This window comes from Amblyomma mixtum, chromosome 3 (assembly GCF_055824585.1).
Source record: "Amblyomma mixtum isolate Tamu chromosome 3, ASM5582458v1, whole genome shotgun sequence".
NCBI classification, from domain to species: Eukaryota; Metazoa; Arthropoda; class Arachnida; order Ixodida; family Ixodidae; genus Amblyomma; species Amblyomma mixtum.
Window position 1 is genome coordinate 258,673,721 of NC_143014.1, and position 3,513 is coordinate 258,677,233.

The window sequence follows — 3,513 nt, forward strand, 5'->3', positions numbered from 1 at the left end:
TGCCTATGGCAATGTTGATGTATTTCCTAGCATTCTGAACATCTAGTACGACCCCTTTCTTGGTTGCCTGATATACGTTTGCTGATAGAGCACTCGATTTTCCGCGCGTGCCTTGTTTCCACACGGATAGCCTAAACAATAGCCTTGTATTGAGGATCAAGGCTTGCTGTATCTCCTTTCTCAGCATGCTGCATATCTTCTGTGTTACTTGTTTCTTTGGCATTCTTAAGTGCATCGTTCTCCTGACAATCTCTGAACCTTGGCCATCAACTTAGCGACCTGTTGTTTAAAGGCTCCTAAAGGGGAAATATATCAGATTTATCAGACTGAGCACTGGGATGAGGTGATGGCGGTGGTTGCGACTTTTATTTGTTTGAAGGAAAAATAAGGAAGGTATCAGACTGAAGCCCACCTCACTTCATTGACGCCTCGGGAGGTCTGCTTCTCCTCCACTACCGCGTCCCTCATAACCCGAGTCGTTTTACGACATTAAACACCGTAAACCTAAGCCTATTCTTTCTTCTTATTGCTCCTGAATGATGGGCTCCGCCTCACGTGGGTCCCGCCGTTGGCCGCTGAACGTGACCGATCTGAACTTTGGTCTATATTTTGGCCACCATGCCACTGGCTCTTCTTAATTCTTCTTTCTTTCGCAATTGGTCTACAGATTTTTCAGATTTTTAAAATCGCGGAAAAAGATACCGGCTTCAGGAAATTTTCCCCCCTGTGTCCTGACTCTGCAAGAAGCAATCGAAAGCACTGAAACCATTGCCAAAGGATTAGAGAAGCGCTTCCCATCTGTACTTCATTTGCGCTACGTATTTGTAGCGTCAGTGGATCAGATTAAGCATGACCCCCAGATTACCCTTTCAGAACTTTCCCCGATAGTGATGAGGCTACCATCAGCTGCTCCTGGACCTGATAGGGTAACGTCATAAATGATAAAGGTCCTCTTTGAGGATTCTTCTAACTCCTTATTACAGCTAGTAAACTATTCCATCAAACATGCTTGGATTCCTCCTGAATGGAAACTCGCCAAAGTGATTCCTTTACCTAAAAATAATGGCGGCGGCTATTCTCTGGAAAATATTAGACCTATTTCATTGACATCCAATGTGGTTAAATTAATTGAAAGGCTCCTACATGTTTCGGAATTTGTGGACCGTGAACATATCCTCAGCCACTGTCAAATTGGTTTCCGTCGAAAATGTTTCATATTGAATGCTCATGTTTTCCTCGAGAGTCGAACTCTCCTTGCGCGGCGCCAAAAAATGCATGCCGCTTTGGTTACATTAGATGTAGCCAAAGCTTATGACAATGTGGAACACATCATATTATTGCACAGACTGCAGGCTCTCCAGTTTCCACACTACTTAATTGCTTGGTTATCTGCGTTCCTAGAAAACATGCAGTTTTTTTTGCACACTCCATGGTGTCAACTCTGGAAGGTATAAACAAACTAGAGGTGTTCCTCAGGGGGCAATCCTTGCGCCCATACTCTTCAATATTCTACTGAGCTCTATTCCCAGCCATCACCAAATTCGCACGTACGTCTATGCGGACGACAATGAATTTTTCTCGGCAATCGTACCTGAACTTGCTTGAGAGTTGGCTGTGTGGCCTACGACTCACCCTAAACGTTAACAAATGCGCTATCCTTGTTTTTCGACTCCAAGATAATGTTGCTCTGTCTCTAACTTACCAGCGACAAATTTTTCCTCAAGTTCAGTCTTTAAAATATCTTGGTGTCATTTATGACGACAACCTCACATGGCGCTCTCACACTAACCACGTTGCAGCGAAAGGGGCTCGTGCTGTGGGCATGTTTCGTAGATTAAGTAAACCTCGGTCTGGAATGCGGAGAGATGCACTTTTAATGATTTATGCTATGTACGCCCGACCAATGTTAGAATGTGGATCTGTGCTGTTTCCTGGTTCAGCTGCTTACAAATTTCGTCCGCTCGTTCTTTTAGAGCGGGAGGCTCTGCGGTTGTGCCTTGGCCTCCCTAAATTTGTAGCTAACCACGTGCTTTACCTTGAAGAGCGAATTCCACCCTTATTATCTATATTGAAATTTCTCACTGTTCAGACGTACCTCACGATATATGACTCAAGTTTCCACCGTTCCTTGTCTGTTTTCTGTTGCAAGCCGACCTCCTCTTTTGGAGCCCTTGTGGACTCGATTCCATACTCCGGAGGTAGTACTGGTACAAAATCTACTTGAACCTTTAAATGTACTCCTGTCTAACATACTTCCGGCACAAAACAATGGCTCTTCCGTGAAAATTGTCTATGATGACATTTTCCCGAAGAATTCAAAGCATTTACCATCAAGCATTTTAAATGGATTATTAGAAAACCATTTGCAAAGCCTTCCTCTTACCATCACAATTGCTACTGACGCCTCCCAGTGTGATGAAAAGGCAGGGGTGGGAATATATTGCCCACTTCTAGATTCGTCCTTTTCTGTGCGTCTTCCGGATTTCACCCCAATTTTCCAAGCGGAGTTTATGGCAGTGGTGCTTGCACTTCGCAAACTAGACCCATCTTTCTTTGCAGTGGCTGTCATTACAGACTCCTTTTCTTTGTGCTCGTCCCTTGCTTCTGCTATGGCTTCTCCAATCCTAAACACCTTCTTGTCATTACTCCCTCCACATTTGGGCCTTTTGGATATGATATGGGTTCCAGGTCATAGCAGTGTGACAGTCAATGAAGTGGCTTATAGCCTGGCAAAAACGTCCATCAATGGACCTGTGCTACCTATCCTCCCGGCTGCAGCGTTCATCACAGCAGCGAGGTTTCGAAGAAGTATTGTGTTAAGCATGACATCTTCATCAATTTTAAGATCTGATGATTTCCTGCACCTTAACTATTCGTGGAGCAGGAAATCATGTCATTCACGAATGCTTGAGGCCTATCTAACTAGTCTGCGCTGCCGGATGCCAACCTTAAAATTTTATTTGGTCAGGTCTGGTTTGGCGCTTTCTCCCGTCTGCGCATTCTGTGGTGAACAGAAATTGATAGGCCATTTCTTGTTGTTTTGTCAACGCTTCTTCATGATGATACGACGGTTTTTAGAGCAACCACTGCAACAGCTTGGTCTTAGTTCGAGCAGCCCGATCATATTGTCGTTTGGCGCCACCATTCTTGGATACAGCCACAGGTCTGTTTTTACCGCCATTCAAAATTTTTTACTGGAGTCTAATCGGTTACCTTGCTAACATTTTTTTACTTATCATTATCATTTTTCCCTCTTACAATTATTACTTTTTTAAATCCCTCTCCTACATTTCTCACGGAGTCCATCTCCTGCGTGCGTTTCTTTTTCGTCTTTTTGATTTCTGTTGACTTTTCTCTTCCCCAGCAATCTCTTATTTTTTATTTATTTATTTATTTATTTATTTATTCATTTTCCCAAGAAAAAAAATCATCACAAAACCTCTCTACGCACCCCTCTTCTTGGCCGATCCCCCTGTGTGGGTATGCGCCATTTTACGAGGTGAACAACAACAG